Source organism: Equus asinus, chromosome 25, assembly GCF_041296235.1.
Source record: "Equus asinus isolate D_3611 breed Donkey chromosome 25, EquAss-T2T_v2, whole genome shotgun sequence".
Taxonomy (NCBI): domain Eukaryota; kingdom Metazoa; phylum Chordata; class Mammalia; order Perissodactyla; family Equidae; genus Equus; species Equus asinus.
This window is the reverse complement of record NC_091814.1, coordinates 20,418,160-20,436,284: the sequence shown is the minus strand read 5'-3', so window position 1 is coordinate 20,436,284 and position 18,125 is coordinate 20,418,160. Positions and strand designations below refer to the sequence as shown.

The 18,125-nt window shown below is 40.2% G+C and overlaps 1 pseudogene; it reads right to left on the bottom strand.

The window, feature by feature from the left end:
- Window positions 1-4,882: 4,882 nt before the first annotated feature.
- Window positions 4,883-8,349, bottom strand: LOC106828428 (T-cell surface glycoprotein CD1a-like; annotated as a pseudogene).
- Window positions 8,350-18,125: the final 9,776 nt, after the last annotated feature.

The window sequence follows — 18,125 nt, the reverse complement described above, 5'->3', positions numbered from 1 at the left end:
TGGAACAAAGTATATGAAATGTGATTATCTGCTGCTCCATGTAGTCTGGTCCTAGGACCTTGTGCAACTAGAAATTTTGACTACTTGTTCATTTTACTTAACAATTACTTATACATTCAGATTTTCTCTCTCTCCTAGGATTTTTAAAATAAAATTTTATATATTACAAATGAGTTGATATAAATTACACTTAGCATTTTCTTATTTTAACCAGTATATTACTTACCTGAAATATATCTGCTTTTCTAATATTTATTACTCTATTAATCACTTCTGAGAGGTTTTTATATTTTTATTAATTTTCTCAAAAAGCCAGCCTTTAGTGTTGTCAGTTACCTTTATGAATTTTTTTTTTAAAGATTTTATTTTTTCCTTTTCCTCCCCAAAGCCCCCCAGTACATAGTTGTATATTCTTCGTTGTGGGTCCTTCTATTTGTGGCATGTGGGACGCTGCCTCAGCGTGGTTTGATGAGCAGTGCCATGTCCGCGCCCAGGATTCGAACCAACGAAACACTGGGCTGCCTGCAGCGGAGCATGCAAACCCAACCACTTGGCCACGGGCCAGCCCCTACCTTTATGAATTTTTATCAATATTTTGCTTCGCTTTTTATTTTAAATTTTAGTACTCAAATTAATTTTCTACCTTCTAATTCTGTATTGATTCTGTTGTTCTTTTTCGTTTCCTCAATTAAAATCTTATTTCAGATGCTTTTAGTCTGTCTTATTTACAAATAAATGCTTTAAAGCTATAAATTCACTGATATATGTCACTTGAGAATCATCTATAAACCAGAAAAAGAGACTATGTGCTCACCTAGGTAACAACAACACATGGTAGTAAGACTGCAAAAACTAATCCTTAGTGACCACTGTTTACAAATCTCAGAATAATTAAAATTAAACAAAACCAAAAAGCACAAATGTGTGAGCACAAATACACACTTTGTTCATAGTCCTCTGCTTCCCATTTCAAATATTGAGGTACTGAATTTCAATCACCACAGAAAACTGAGCAAAGCATAAATAAATCATTGCTGAAACTTATAGACCACATCAATTATCAAATTCACCATGTCATTTTTAACCATGCCATCTGGATCAGTCTCTCTCCTTCACTCTTTTCATAAGTTTCTAACAAACCCTGATGAGGAATCAAAGTGCTGGTTCTGCTGCCGGGCGGGTGAGTGACTTTGGAAAGGCTCCCTGGTCTTCATTGTTTTCTTTAGTTAGGTGGAGGCAAAAATATATACTCTCAGGGTTTCCATAAAGATGAAAAGACAATGTATTACAAGCACTTAATAAACCATTAACAAGTTATCAAATTCACGAGTGAATGTTTCTAGCCCCCAACTAACATCACACAGAAAACGAATTTCAAAGCAAAAATGGCTAGTACTAATTTTCTTGATACTTAATATAGTTTTTTTCCTTTATTCTTGCTAAAATTTCTCCTAATCTCTTACTCCTACCTGTGATGAAAAATATGTTTGTGCATAGATGTGGCCAGATTTCTTTGGAGAAGAAATTTCCCTTCCCTCGTTTTTCGCTGGCATTGTGCAACCTTGTACTCACAAACTATCTTTTAATCCTTCTTTCTAGAACTGAGAAATTGTCTGTAAGTGTTCAACTTGCTGTGAACTTGGTCAATTAAACTTCTTTTCACTTGTGAATAAGAAAAGAATTTTTTTAAAGACCACTACAAGCTGTTAAAATAATTAACAGTTAAGGAATTCATAATAAAGTGAATATAAACATTTACAATTGTGATGATGCAATGATGTGTTAAATCTTCTCTCATTTACAAAGCTGACTGTAGCCATCTGGCCACATGTCTGGGTTTCCTTAAAAAAAAATCTCTTATATGCCATTAAAAAGTTTAGAAGAAAATTAAAATCTAATTAATAAATTAGAAAAACATCAAATACTAAGTTACACCCTTTTACTATTCATCACAATTTCATATTTTAAAAATTCTCATCTTTCAACTTGATCAAGTTACTTTTACATCAAGTAATCAGGAGATGGGAAGCAGGTGTGTGGTTGCAATACCCAGCACCTTACACATTCTCGCAAATGGAGCAGCTTTGTCACAAATTCATTCACTCACTTCCCTGGATGGTCTAATTCTGACAATACAGGCAACTCCTACCAACTGTGAAATTCGAAGAAGCTTATGTTTCAGCTGCCGTTTTCTTCAAGTCCAATTACAAACCTGCCTCACATTTTATACTAGGGTCTCAATCCTTTCTTAAGGAGATTCTCAGTAGCAGAAACTTCTATCCCCTAAACGGGACCCCACAGTGGCTGAAGCAGAGTGTTTGCTTAAGAAACCAACAGAAATGTTGGGGCTGCCTGGTGGTGCAGCGGTTAAGTTCACACTTTCTGCTTGATGGCCCCGGGTTCGCCAGTTTAGATCCCGGGTGCGGACCTATGCACACTCATCAAGCCATGCTGTGGCAGGCGTCCCACATATAAAAAGTAGAGGAAGATGGGCAGTGATGTTAGCTCAGGGCTAATCTTCCTCAAAAAAGAAGAAAAAAGAAACCAACAGAAATGTTTACTAGAAGAGAGCAAAGCTCTATATTTGTCCTATGTTGAGGTTATTAAACCTACCGATAAGGAACAGAAGACATAATTTTCAGAGATTTTGTAGAGAATAACTTGGTAAACAGAAAAGCTGGGAAACCAAGCCTGCAAAGATCTCTGAAGTTTGACTCTGGGTGAGTAACTATAGACATCAAAAAAGGAAAGAGCTTGGAGGAAGAGATTACTCATTGTGTTTTAAATACCTGGAGACGCCGCTGCTTCTCATACTCTTTGGAACCGATCTCAGTGAATATGTTTACCATACAAATAAGAAACAGTGAATATGTGATGAATGAATGAATTCACTTACTGTGTCAGGAGGAGATTCACGGAAAATATCTTGCATTTTGGTAATTTAACTATCATTGCCATGTCATTTCATGGTTTATACCCCATACCATGACATCCAGGACAACAGAGGACATCTCTTTCCCCTACCATCAAACACAAGAATCAGGTTTCATATAAACTGTGCCATCTTAGAGCAGGTGCCTAGCTCTGAGCCATCACTCTGAGCAAGGATAAGTGGGATCTATATCATGATTTGGCTTAAATTATAGGTTACCTGTCCATCCTTGAGCCTATCACATCATCAAGGATGATTTGTCATGATTGCCTTAGGCTGATCAGAGTCCAGGACTACAGATGAGGATGGAGTCAACCAACCGAATAGCATGGCTGCTATGTAATGGTGACAAGGTAGATCGGAGCCTAGAGGAGCGACCAGTCTAATCCAGGTAGGACGATTGCAGCAGTCCCACTGTTTATGCTCCTCCATCCCATATTTCACCTTTCCCTCCTCTTCCCTCTCAACTTTATTTTCCCAAAATTGCCACATGTGCAGCCTCAGCCACCTGCACTTGGTCCCTCTGGATGCTCTCCTTGCCCTGGGCCCCTTTCTCAGCTCCCTAAACTAATCAGAGTGAAGTCCCTTTCCCCTAGTTTAACCCAAATAAGTTGCTGTGCTAAGAAACTAAGATAGAAACAACAAGGAAAACACTAAACTGTAGAATCAAATTAGGAAGGCAAATCTTTCAAGCTCAGAAGATGCTAACAACCTTCCTCTTCCCCACTACCTTGTACTCAATTTGTCCCCACTGCATAATAAGTGCTTAAGAATTATTTGTTGAATTGATTAATGAATCCTAAAGTAATTGAAGTCTAGCCATGGATATGTCAATTCACATTGCCATTTGCGGTCACTAGTTATAAAAAATCAATCTTCATTATTCACAAATTCTGTATTTGCTAATTAGCCTCCCTGTTAAAAATTTATTTGTAACCCCCAAATAGTTACTCACAATGCTTTCACAGTCATTCATGGACATGTGCAGAGGGCACAAAATTTGTCACCCTTTTCACATGTTTCCAGCTGAGGTCCAACAAGGTGACTCTCTGCCTCCTTGTTTCAGTTCTCACACTATAAACAAGTGGCCTTTTCAGGATCTATTGAGTGCCACATTTTCTGCAGTTTTGTGCTCTTGGTTGAGGGATTTTGCTGTTTAAAATGGCCCTAATGCATACAGCTGAAGTGCTGTCTAATGTTCCTAAGCACGGGAAGGCTGGATTACGTCTTCTGGGGAAAATGCACGTGTAGATAAGCTTTATTCAGGCATGAGCGATAGTGTTGTGGGTCATGCGTTCAGTGTTAATGAATCAACAATGCAGTAACTCCAAAAAAGGAAAAGGAAATTCACTGATCTGTATGTGGAGCTTCTCCAGAGTGCTAAAGTAATATCATTAATGCTTTGATGAAGCTATGAAGATATGGAAAAGGAGCTAGATTTGTGGATGAATGAGATGATGACTCCTTTTGTTTGTTAGTTTGTTTTTAAAAATAGAGTAGACAGCACAGCTGTGTGGATGAAAGCCCAAGAAATTTACCAGCACATTACCCAGGGTGGGGAAAATGTGAATCCCCTGCTGATTTTGACAAATGCAAATTATGATTCAGTAAGTCTGAGACCCAGGATTCTATATTTCTAACAAACTCCAAGAAGATAACTCTGCTGCATGTCCCAGAACCACACTGAATAGTGGGGCCTACATCCTGCCTTCCTCTTTCTGTTTAGACCACTTGAAACGATAGTTTCATTCCAATAGGTCTCTATATTTAAATAATAAGAACGGTCAGAGGCAACACTGGGTTTCTCCTCAGGGGCTCAGAGAAGTCACTAAGGAATTAGGAAAGTGTCAGTCCCTTGGCCAAGTGAGAAGACTTTTAACAAGATGAGCATCGAATGTCTCAACTACTACAAACGTGTCAGGAAGGGAAAGAATAAGACTATGAATTTGGGATAAATTCAACACAGATTTTTATTGAGAACATATTACCTGCAGGTGAGACAGTTTGCCAAGGATACAAATGTTAAAAAGACATGTGCTTTGCTGTCAAAAAGCTTAAAAATTATAAGGGGAAAAGGGATTTAAATAGCTACAAAAAAGGGCAGGAAGTGAGGATTAGATTTGGCAAAGTACGGTTCAAGTGCACTGGGAAGTCAGACAAAGCAGAGACTGCTTACACTTGTGCATCAGGGAAGGCCCTCTGGAGGAAGTGACATCTGAAATGGGCCTGATGACCCATTAATATCTGAATGTGTGGAGGTTGCTAGGATCTCATCCATTCAGAGTTATAATATGAGTTTTAAGTGCTAGAACCCAGGTAAGAACAACAAATCCTGCAAAATTACATCTAGCTTATATTGATAATAGATCATTAAGGAGAAATAAAAAACAACAAGTTTGTACAAGGAGAGTTGAAAGGACATCAACATGGTGTTGAGTTTTCATATGTTCTGAGCTCCTGCGCTGCTGGGATCTCATTTCAACGGGACAATGGTGCATGGAGCTTCACAGTGTGTCCTGACAAGAACAGAGAAGGAAGTCACTGTGCACGAGGTGGAGGTGAGAAGTGAGGAGGAAGAAGGGAGAGCACTGGGAGGGAGGACTGAAGAGAGAGAAAACAAAAAGATGGGAAGACAAGTAAAGATCAGGACAGAGAGCAGGAAGGAGGGATACAAAGAACTTACCAGCGCTTTCTAAGCCAAAACGCAAGACCCGTCAGAAGCACCAGGGGCACTATCACTGCCAAGAAGATCCAGCCCGTGAAGCTGTGGCGTTCTGTGGATTTGAGTGCACACAGGGTGTCATTTCAAATCTACCCAATTTTACTTCATCTCCCTGGTCTTTGTTTGTTCATTTGAGTGTCTGACTCACCAATCTCCTTTCGTCCTATTTCTTCTCTCATCCCTCTTCAGAGATGAATCCTTCATCTAAAACATAATATCCTCCTACATCTGCAGGTCCCTCATTTTCCACTTTTATATTTCTTGGATAACTTGTTTTTATTTCTCTTGGGTCTAATGTTCCTAGAATCCCAGATATTTCATCTGGCTATCCTGCTCTTCTTGAGGACCACTTATTCCCTTTCCCAGCTAGGGCCCCCATTCTTTCTTACCCTGGTAGACAATGATGTCCTGGCCTCCTAGACTGCTGTGTCTCACCCGGCAAGACAGGCCAGCTGCTTCGAGGGCTTCCACATCCAAGGACTTACGAAGATACCATGTCCCATCAGCATTGGGCAAAATGTCACTTTGCTGAGTGCCCAGATGCTCCTGATCGCCCTGCATCCACATCACCCAAATTGGCTTTGGGTAGAAGCCAGAGACGTGACAAACCATCATCAGACGGCCAGGACCAGGACTGGGGCCAGTGGACAGCCAGGCCTCTGGTTTTACTGTAGAGGACAGGAAAGATATTCAGATGAGAACTCTAACATAGACTTAGAGGTTCAGATCTTCACATCAGTTTAGAGAGACATATCTTTCCCACCTCTAGGAATCTGTCACCTGTGATTCCCTCTCTTTGTTTCTTCTCAGTAAGATGGGAAGGGGAAAATGGGAAGGTATGATTTTAGAATGGAGAATTCTCAAGGATGGCTGCAGGACTGACCTTGTCTCTGGAGATCTGCCTTCCCTGCATCAAGAAGACTCAAGAGGAGACGTGGACAGGTGTCACTGAGGAACCTATCTGTTATTTCCAGGCCAACTTTATCCCCATTGTATAGTTCACAGGCATGCTGAGCCCTACTTCCACCATCTGGAGATGGCAACCATGAATTGTTCTGGAAGCTCATGAAATCTGATCCTTGATAAGCACCACGCATGAAGCCTACTGAGATTTCACCAAAGTGCAGCTCACAACCTGCTGTTATCTGTACCTCAAAGGGATCTGGGGAAGAGGGATTATGAATTAATGAATAAAGGAGTAAAAAAGGTAAAATAAAATGAGTGAAAGCAAAAGAATGATAGAAGCTGAATGGAGAAGTTTAGGAGATTTGAGGGAATAGAGCAAAGTTTGGCTTCAATAGAGGTTGAGAAAAAGAGGAATTGGTGGTAGTTGGAGATGGAGGAGATGAATGACATGAGGAAGGGGCCAAACTGTTCAAAGAAGGCAACATGAATGGTGTGGGCAAGAGAATAAGTTAGGACTTGAGTGTGAGAGAGTTGACATTATAATAATCCAGAGTGAACAGAATGCAATAGGTCGCAGTGAATATATCAGCAGAGATAACCGAAGAGATGGAGTAGGAGAAAAATAGACTTTAAGGAGGCAATCAAAGAGTGGGGAAGCTGAGAGTATCTGGTTGGAGGCCAGGGAAAGGCGTGGTCACAGGAGACCACTAATGGAAGATAATAAGGCACAGGCTTTCAGTCAATGAGAGAGGAGTTCTTAAGCAACAAGACTTGAAGCTTTTGAAGAATTAGGATCTAGATTATACTCCCTGCCTTAAAAATGTGTAATTGCAGTTTTATGATGGGGAGAAGTAAGATTCAGAAGTGAATGGAGGCTGTTTCCTAGAGGAATAAGAAACTCATTGAGAAACACATACACCTCCCACCCGTATCCCCACTCCCCAAGGAGGGAACCAAACTCACATTCAAGCTGCCGTTGACTGGCAAGGTTGTGAAACATCTGGGGAATTCCAATGGAGGACATACGGAATAACTTTTCCAGTTCCATCCACTCTTCATTGCTGTAGTTGCCCTTGGACTAGGGCCACAGGAAAATGATAGTGCCAGAGCTGCTTTCCCACCCATGAGTCTGCAATTCATCCAACCAACCTGAGCCCAGATTTTGTACCCAGGAACGGTTGTAAAAGGATGAAATTTGGATGATTTGGAAGGAGACTGGCTCCTGGAAGTCTGTGTCAAAAGAATCAACAAAATAAGGACAAAAAACAGGCATTGGGAAGGAGAGAGAATGGAGAAAAACAGGTGCCAGAGAGGGGAAACTCAGAATCTGAAGGAAAGGGAAGGCATAGTTATCTCAGGAGACATTTGCCTGCCCAGGGCCCACAACTTTATATTCAAACTTCAGAAGAGCACAGGGACCTGGTCAGGGACACGCAGAATGGATCAAGGCTGACACTCTCATCCTACAGGTATATACTAAAGAAAACCCATCACATACGCACACACACACACAAACATACACACACCCAGACCCTCTTGCACCCAACTGAGGAGTTGCCAGAGTTCTTACCATCTTTATTGTCGCCACCTGGGAGGAGAACTGCTAGCAAATGAAGTTGCAGGAACAGCATTTCATTTGCAGATGTTCTTTCTTTCTCTGAGAAAAGTGGGTCTTTGATTTCTGTTCTAAACAAACCTACCCCACAATATCTATATTCTGACTTCCTTCTCCTTCCAACAGAAAAACCTTTCCTTTCATCACTCTCAATAACAAAGAATATCCACTCCTTCCCTAAACCTTGGACTTCCTATTCAGATTCTCATTTCCCCTTTAGTTCTATGGACTGCCTACTCAGAAACTCATTTCTCCTCCAGTTCTCTGCCTACTCAGACTTGTAGCCCCTCCAGTTCTGACTCTCCTTTATGGCTTCCAGCCTCTCTCCTTGCATCAGCTTTCATCCTGTTCACCTCTCCCTGATCTGATTGCTGTGGAACAGGTCTTGTATGGCACTGAACAGTCTCTTGAACTCTAGGGATTTTTTTTCTCACTCATACAATAAAAGTATGAAATTAAGTTGCTTCCTAGCACCCTACCTAATCTTCTCATGCCCCTGCTCTTTTCTGTCACTCTGTCCTTCTCCTGCCCTTTTGAATATTCCCCAAATATTCTCTTTACCTGTCTCACCCTGACCCCACCTCATTCACATCTCTGACTTCTTATTAATTACTTTCTTTGCTTTATCAGAATCACCTATGATTATCCTGTTGTCGACGAAAATAATCCATAACCAATCTATAAATGAAAATTTGGGAGAGCTGAAATCTGAGGACCATGGCCCGGGGCCTTTTTTCCCAAAGGAAGAAAGGGCACTGAAGAAGTGGGGTGCACAGAGAAGTTATATACCCCCAAACAGGATCTTTCATGTATGATTGAAATGTCCTTTTTACAATAGTCGCAAGACTGCTCTGTTGGCACAGCGATTGAAGGAAACAGCAGGTAGGTCTGCTGTCTCGGTGAACACAGCAGTGTGGCAGTCCTGTTGTCTGGAGCTGGGTGGTCACAGGTGAGCTAGGTGGTCAAAGGTGAGTGCAGCAATCAGTTCCTAGCCTGAGGAAAGATGTTTATCCATAAGGAAATGCCAATGTTGCGGGAAGTTGCACCTTTATCTCAAGGGCCTTTGTTCTTGCCATAGGAAATGTTTTAAAGCAGATATACAATGCGTGCTCAACAGCGACAGCCAGGCCCTTTTGGAAAAACAAATCAGGCCGAATTAGGTTTACACCAAAAGGCTTCCTCACATACTTCAATATAGCCTATTGCTTGCCATTTCTATTTTGTCACTGTGTAACAGTGTAAATTACCACCAAGTCTCCATTTTCTTGGGGAAGAACCAGTAGCCATCACAGAGACCACAGGAACATTGAAATGCGTAAAGAAAAACCCCTCTGTTTGACTTGCATTGATATATATTCACTCACCAAACAGGCACTTAGCACCTGCTGGATCTGAGCATCTTCATGACTATACAGAGCTTGACAATGTGATCACTTTAGTCTACTTGGGAAGAAAAACATTTAAATCAAGAACTAGAAATCGTGGTTTGCTGAGTTTTCTTATAATATTTAGACTCTCTAGACAGAAACAAGCATGCTTTAAAATAATAATTTCTAAAGTGGCGATCCTTAACTGATGTTTGCCCACTCAGAATCTTGACTTCAGTGGTTGGCTTGGGGTGTTTTATCCCTACCCCTATTTCACTGCATCCCCAACATCTAACAATACACCTGGCAAGTGGTATATGCTAAAGAAATATCTTTGAATGATTGAATAATTCAGTTCAGGCATCCAATTCTTTGTCAAAATGGAGATCTTCAAGATAAAAAAATTTTAAGATATCAGGAAGTGTCACTTGTAACCCTACTTGGTGAAATGAGAATCTTATACAGTTTGATTTAGGATGAAAGTATATGCTAATAAGCATGAAGCTTACACAGAGGGTCCTGCTCAAAATCTCCTATTACTGATAACAAGAAACCAGTGAAAATTTGCGGGAAATGAAGTTAAAAGATTATCCTGGAGTCATTATCCAAGATTCCCTTCTTATTTGTCCTGCTTGGATGTTCTGTGCTTGTCTTATGAGCAGGTCTCTGCTGGCCTCCCTGTTTCATGGTCTTTATAACTATTTAAAGGTTCTTAAATAGTTATGCTTTATATCATCTGGATAAATATATTTGGGCTGTTTATTTTGTTATTTCTTGGTTCACAAGTCAATAGAAATTATCTCAGGCTAATATAAGGAAGAAAATTTTTTTGTAAATTAAGATTAGAACATAGAAAATTAGAAAGAGCTTCACTCCCATACTTAGAATTTTTAAAAGCTGATTTGATTTATAATCAAAATCACAATTTTGCTTGAATCCATCAGAAAGCTGAAATATGAAGGCAACCAATTAACCCAGAATATAAGGAAAGACAGACTCCTCCAAGGAAATAGGCAATGCAACCTGTACTGACTTGGGACAGATGCCAAACTCTACACAAGCCAGTAAGAATAATTCTACTAACATTGTTAACAAGTTACTCTAAACTATCAGGAATATATAGAACCCCTGAGAGTCACAGACACAGGAAATTCACTTATATCTCTAGCCTTTTTTCTGTAGACCTCACCAGGGCCTCCTGAAAGATTGGAGTCAAGGATGTAGACCAGAGAAATTCTTTCTCAGGGTGCAAGCCTGAGGTAGGAGAGCAGCTATTACATAAGAAATGAAGTCCCTACCAGATCTTTCTCCCCTATCTCCTACACAGGCAAAGCCTTAACCTGGTGGGGGAAGGGCTGAAGCCCTGTTGCTTTCAGGGCAGGGGTGAAGATGCCCTGCAGCTGGGAGAAGGGAATGACTGGGGAAGGGACAGTAAAACATCCAGTCCTAGACTATTAGAGGTTCCATACTGCTGAGAGAAAGACAGGAACTCTTAAAGGCCCAATCCCCACCTAAAACACAAAGCACCTGCCTAAGAATGAGACTGAACCAGAATAAAGATAATACCCCTAACTCCTTCTCCCAAGGAGGTTAGCAAGCATCAAGTCACAAGAGCAGCCACTGCTGGAAGAGGAGCAAGAGTATGGAGATAATTCCTCTTGAGGCACAGCACAAGGGACACACCGAAACCTGAGAAGGAAGCAGACGTTAAGGAAACCCTCTGGCAAACAGCCCACCCTACAAAGTAATGCTGGAGGAATTAGAAGACTGTTGAAACAACAACAAAACACAGACCCAGTTAACTTTTGACCAGATTGATTCAAACCCCCACACTCAGTGCTTAGCAAGAGAAAAGACATGCCCACTTCCAGACCCCCCTCAAAATAACTGTTTACCTCAGTGTGTATTATTTTACAAAAGATGTCTGTGTTTTGATCAAAAATTATTAAACACACACACAAGAAGAGTGGGGCCCACAGTCACCTAAGAGTATCTGCACTTGCCCAGTGAATCACTGTGCCCAAGGAGGAGCAACATTAGCAAATTAAAGAAACAACAACAAATATACAAGAACAACAACAAAACACAATGACAGGCTTAAAGCAAGAGAAGGACATTTTTTAAAAAAAAAAAAAAGGAGAAATTTTATATTTTAGTAGCTTTAAAAGCATTTTCTTCTGGCTTTTAAGTAGGAGGCCCCATATTTTCATTTTGCACTGGACCCAAATAATTATGAAGCTGCCAGTGCTTATAACCTTGAGTGTGGAGTGGAGGAAGTGAAGAGGAGGCAGTGTGGGTTTGGGTAGGAAGGACAAGGAAGAGTTAACTAAATGAGGAATGATGTTCTGAGAGCAAAGGGATGGAAGATGGTCAGAGACACCAAGGGGTATAACAGATGCAGGAGGAGGAGGAGGAATCAAAGAGGAGGAGAGGAGGAGGAGGAGAAAGAAGAGGAGCAAAGGAAGAGGAGGGTGGCAGAAGAAGAAGTAAGGAGGCAGATGGAGGAAGAGGGAAGCAGGAGGAAGAGGAAGTGGAGACGGAGAGGGAGGTGGAGGAGGACTAGAAAGAGAAGTGGAGCAGAGCCACAAGTTTCTTCAGCTCAGCTCCTGTGGACAGAGTTAATTCTAATCAGGGATGCAGGAAGAAGCTGGTACTTGTGATGAGGATTTTAGGCTGGTCAATTTTAAAAACTGCGGATTAGAAGGAGGCTCTAAGGAGTGGAATTTGCTTGCCCTTTGATGAGAGACATTTGCATTTGTGAAGGAAGTCTCCATCTGTGGGGGGTGTCTCCCTCTCTGCACTAGGAGGAAGGCAGGATGGCCTTATCTCTGGAAACTCTTAACGGGGAAGGCAAGGACTTAAGCTGTTTACTGTCTGGCAACCTCATGTAACTGACCCCCCCCCCCAACATCCTCCTTTGTCTTCAGCTGAAGATAATATTTAAGCGGTGGCTTCTGCCATTTACTTAATCTGGTTTGATTCTTATCTAAAAGTTATGGGACCACTCAATAACCAGAACCTACCAGCACTGATACCATTTTAACAACTTTTTTCCACATTCTTTCCTTTGTCTTGTAAAGAGATAATTCACATACCTATGCCTTAAATTTAGCCCTACCCTCAACTCATGTTTGCAGCAGCAGCTCCTCTTGCCCATGCATCCTGTTCCCATGCAGCAGCTCCTCGTGCCCATGGGTCCTGTCCCCATGCTATTACATACTATTCACTAAATAAAAGAGTACTACTGCCAGACCTTGAAAGTCCAAGAAATCTTTCTTTCAACTCCTCGGGTCACTGATCCCGCATCACTTGAGTCATTATCTCACTGTGAATCTGAAGCTTTCTCAGCCAGCCCCACTCCGGAGTATACACTCAGCTATGGTGGATGAAGGATAGGATCTGAAAGAGGAGAAAGGAAAGGAGCTTCTTGGGAACTGCTTGAGGGATATTGAGAACTGGGGGAGCTGAGGAAGAGCAGAACTAGAAGTGAAAATCAAGATAAAATGGGGGATGGGGAGGGGATCAGGATCAGGACCAAAAAGAAAAAGAGAATTGGGAAAGAAGGAGATGACTATACAGGTCACTGACAATTGTGTGCTCCCATACATAGAAAATGCCAGAGGAGAAAACTGGGATGGGTGGGATATAACCTGATTAGAACTAAATCAGGCAGCGTATCCCAGCTATCCTAGGGGAGTCTAGCATTCTTCTATGTGTCACTAGAACTCCCTGGGTCCCTCTTCTTGGTTCATTGGTGCTCAGACCACAAGCTTGTTCATGTTCTTTCTAATAGCTCTTATTTATTGCTTCCCCAAACACCATCACAGCTCTTGAATTACTCCTTCTTCCTTGAAGCTCTCCTCAGAACCTAGATGTGAGCTCCCCTCCCGATACAGTCCCACAAACTCATCTGACATCCCCCTTCACCACTAACAGAAACCTCAAATTCCCAGCTACAGAAATCTGCTGCCCTTATAACCATGTGCCTTTTACTGAATATTTTCTGAATAGAAAGAAATGAATATTTTCTACTATCACTTTTGGCTTTAACATTCTATGTGTCTTACTTCTATGGCCTCCTGCTCCTTCCTACCCATGTGTTCTTCTCTCTCCTCCCTCTGCTTCTCCCTCCTTCTTTCTCACCCCTCCATGTCTTCACAGTCATTCTCCACATAGCCTTCATCTCAGAGCCCAGGGCTTCCTCTCCATTTTCTCATCCTCCCTATCCATTCAATCTCATCTTAGCCCCTCCTCCCTGAGAGACTTTCAAACCTAAAGCTTCATTTTATCACATGACCCTTGGATTCTTGTGTATACTTATATAAAACACAGTAATTGCTTCTATTTCTGGCAATATGACCCACTACATAACCTGAAAAGACATGTAATACAAACACCCAGAAATGCAAGATAAAAAATATCTTTTAATGCTTTTTGAATTCAGAGCTGCATTCACAACAAAATAAGGAAAACCCCCTAGTGAACAAAACAAGAGAGAAATGGGAACCCAGAGAGGCAAGCAGGAACTGACAGTTGGTCATAAGTAGTATTGTGTGGGTTCCCTAAGGGTTTGACTATTGTGGTCACTTGGATCAGGAGATAAAGCCTTGAGACCAAGAAAACAAGGAGAAAGATACAACTGAGGCTTCTGCTATACTCTCATCTAGCCCAAGAAAATATCCACCCAATTGTACAGGGGAGGAAGCTTGTCTGTCTGTGTATTCACTGAAAGTTGGTTTGTTTTTTGTTTATTTTCCATTCTGAGAATTACTAATCATAAGTCTGAAATTGGAGTTGAAAATATTCTACTTGTGTGACCCTGGAATAAACAATCTAATAAATTAAAATAAAAGATGACTCCAAGTTTGTAATACCTCTGGGACAGTTGGTGAAATTTATAGAAAGTTAATCTCAAGAGAACCACCCTCAGCACAAGCTGCAAAGGATTCCCACACATAAAGTCTTTCCTTAAATGAGGCCACAACCCCAAATTAGAGAACACAGAGAGAAATAATTCATCAAGAAGGAAAGTTGACAGAAGAACAAATAATAGGTTGGACTCTCAAGAAATCACACATGGAGGAAATTATATTTTAAAAACTTAAAGATATAGGGGCTGGCCCCGTGGCCGAGCGGTTAAGTTCGTGCGCTCCGCTGCAGGCGGCCCAGTGTTTCGTTGGTTCGAATCCTGGGCACGGACATGACACTGCTCATCAAACCACGCTGAGGCAGCGTCCCACATGCCACAACTAGAAGGACCCACAACAAAGAATATACAACTATGTACTGGGGGGCTTTGGGGAGAAAAAGGAAAAAATAAAATCTTAAAAAAAAAAACCTTAAAGATATAAAAAGAAATAATACCAGAAAAGAAAGAAACAAGACCAAAAAGTAGCAAGCAGATTTTTTGATAGCAACTTAAGCCTCTAGAAATACAAACTCTAATCATTGTAATTAAAAATTCAATGAGTGGACTAGGCAACAAACAGAGAAAGCAATTTAAAAATATTTCTAAATTGAGAAGTCTGAAGAATTTCTTATAATGCAAAACAGAGCTAAAGAGCTATTGAATATGAAAAAAGAAGTTAAGAAATATGAAAACTAAAATGAAATCCAATATAAACCAAATAGAAATTTCATTAGGAGACAAAACACTCATGAGAAGAAGAAATAGTTGAAGAAATAATGGCTGAGAATTTTTCAAAATTAGCGAGAACCATAAATCTTTAGACAGGAAAGACAAAAGTTCCAAAGCAAATTAATGTCTTTGGAAAATAATATCCATTTTTCATAGAGAAGAAAGCAACTTAAATGGGTAAGCAAATTAGAATATACATTGGTTTAAAGCAAAGTTCCTTTTTCTTAGATTTCAATTATTTCTTAACAATTCCATCAATGTTTACTGAAGGGGGACAAAATTTGCCACCCAAAAATGTGTCTCTTTGAGTATTATTTTAAGAAACAAAAGACTCGGAAAGTTTTTCCTGTTACCTCCCCCTTAACTGCCTAAACAATTTTAGATAAATGGCCTGTAATAGGAACACAGCTTTCACCAGGGACATCCACAAAGAATATGGGCTAAGTATGGTGGGGGAGGCAGCAGGGCCTAGATCAGAGTCCTCTCCACATCCCATTGTCTCTGCATAGCATGGCAAATATTTGCTTACCAAATATTTGTTCTTCTGTCTCCTTATGAATTGTCTTCCTCCCCTTTGAAGTCCGAAACAACTACCTCCAACATCCTCTTCTGTCTTTAGCTGAAGATGGTATTTAAGGTGGTGGCTTCAGCCATTTTGGTGAGTTAGTCACTTTTCCCAGGTTTCTCTCATGTATACATGTTATTAAAGTTTGTTTGATTTTCTCCTATTAATCTGTTGCATGTCAACTTATTTCTTAAACCAGCCAGAGGAACCTAGAAGGGTACAGGAAAATTACTTCCTCTCCTACACTACTAAATACCAAGGGCTGTACTAAACCCTACGACTACAAAGAGTAAAAAGATAGAAATTCAAACTCTAGAGAATGAAACACATAACCAGCCATTAACGTAGAGTGGGATAATTCTCTTATGAGATAAAGCACAGGGCTGGAAAGAGCCTCATTAAATCAATTGTATCTATATTTGCACTGTTTACATGGCCTTGCTCAATCTGAGCACCAGGATATTGGCTGCAAGAATCAGGTAGGAAGGAGGCAGTGAGAATATATATCCATGAGAATATTTCAGGTGGTTTTTAATTCAGATATTTATGAAGATATCAAAAAGGATTGAAACTGAACCTACATAATGAGCACCACATACACCAAATACACCACTTTGTGTGTTAGATATCAACTCCTCCTAACTCCTCAGTAAGAAGCTGGTGAGAATTCTGCAATAGTCAGAGAACATGCTCTTGGCCATACTGCATAATAGTTCTCACCTGTTCTAGCAATCGCTCGTTAAGAAGAATATTTAACACACCTGGCAGTGCCTCTTCTTAGACCATTTATATTTAACATTGCTATATTTTCTGGTTTATTTTGTCTGTGCCCTTATCAGACAGAAAGTATGTGAAGACACTCCTTGCTATGCATTTAATCAAATTTCTTCTAAGAGCATCCTCTAGAAAAATTATTTCAAGAAGACTTTGATTTCCCCTAACATGTTCTGAAAATGCTGCCTAAATGTCTAATGATTATCCTGCAATGCCTGTTATATGCTTGTCTACTTTGCTATCTTGGTTAATGACTAATCAGCCAGAAGAAAACATTGCCAACACAGAATGTATTCATTTGCTAGGGTTGCCATAACACAGAACCACAGAGTGGGTGGCTCAAACAATAAAACTTTATTTCTCACAGTTCTGGATGCCAGAAGTCTAAGATGAAGGTGTCAGCATGTTTGGTTTCTCCTGAGGCCTCTCTCTCTTTAGCTTGTAGATGGCCATCTTCTCACTGTGTCCTCACATCATTTTCCTTTGTGCACATGCACCCTGGTGTCTCTGTGTATTCAAATTTCCTCTTAGAAGGATACCATTCAGCTTGGATTAAGGCCCACTCTAAAGCCCTCATTTTAATTGAATTGCCTCTTTAAAGGCCCCATCTCCAAATACAGTCACATTCTGAGATATGGGCATTAGAGCTTCAACATATGAATTTTAGGGAGAAATAATTCAGCTCATATAGCTCCTGGCTATTTTCAGTTTTCAAAATCTTCATTTCACTTCTTTCACTTTTCAAAATCTTCTTGACTTTCTAATGTACTTTTTTTTAACAGAGGTGTCTCATAGACATCTAAACTTTGGAAACTGTTACTACCGCTTATGAAAGGAAACCTTTAACTTTCAAAAATTCTGTCATTCTGTATTGTTTTCCTATTAATAATTATGGTTCTAGTATTTATATTTAAATTGACATCTGTCCTCTAAATGTCTAAATAATCCTGATTTTCCTTTATTAAGCCTAAAGAGAAACATTTTTATTTTTCTCCTTCTTCCACAAGATGCACTTGAAGAAGAAGGAAGTAAGAAGAGTTGCTCTAGTGGTTTTCAAGATTTATTATAAATCTAAAGTAAGTAAAATTATTACATTGCATTGGCACAAGAATAGACTCATAGAAGAAAAGATCAGAATAAGGGGGCCAGAAACAGATCCATATATATGGACATTTAGATTACAACATAATTGCTACTGCTCATTAGTGGTATGAGTCAATTGACTAACACTGAAAAAAATAAAATTTTAGCCCTATTTCACAGCACACACGAAAATCAAGTCCAGGTATATTTTAGACCTAAATGTAAAAGACAAAATAGTCAAGGTTCTCAAAGTTAAAACAGTACAGTGGTTTTTAAAGTGTAATCCCCAGACCAGCAGAACTGACATCATCTGGAAGTTGTAAGAAAGGCAAATTCTTGGACCTCTTCCCTGACCTAAAGAATTAGATATTCTGGAGGTATGTCCCAGCAATCCATATTTTAAAAGCCTTTGAGGTGACTCTGATGCCCACTCAACTTTGAGAACCACAGATTAAGGAGAGTATCTCATGACCTTGGAGTAGGGGTAAATAAATTACAGAACTAGATCACAATAGATACAGAG